We start from the raw sequence: 454 nt of genomic DNA on the forward strand, positions 1-454 counted from the left end.
TACTTCTAATGCTCAGTGAACATTGATGTCTCAATTATCCCTAAGAAAGAGGTAATTGTCACTTGTGATTTAATTTGAAAATTATGTGGGCGAAGACCCTTAAAGTGGCAAGCTAGTGTAATTCAAACACTTAGCCAAATTTTTAATCCTAATTGGGCTTAGTGGTGTTTCAAAGATTTTTGATTTAATTATGTTTATTCCTCTAATCCTTGTTTAATTAATTTTTGACTTAGCCTAATTCACCACTAAGCCCTTAAGGCCTAGGTGAGTATCTTAATTAGTTTTGAAAAGGGTTAAGCTTTAAGTGGTCACGATTCATGATTTAGATTTTATTTGAAAATCAAGATAGGGGTATTAAATTGATTAATTATTGGCTTCCAAAGTCATACCCCTAAGTCCAGGCTCATTTAATTTTAATAAACTTCCAAATTTTAATAATTTAGAAATTTATTAA

The sequence above is a fragment of the Phalaenopsis equestris genome, unplaced genomic scaffold (genome assembly GCF_001263595.1).
Source record: "Phalaenopsis equestris unplaced genomic scaffold, ASM126359v1 Scaffold215260, whole genome shotgun sequence".
Taxonomy (NCBI): Eukaryota; Viridiplantae; Streptophyta; class Magnoliopsida; order Asparagales; family Orchidaceae; genus Phalaenopsis; species Phalaenopsis equestris.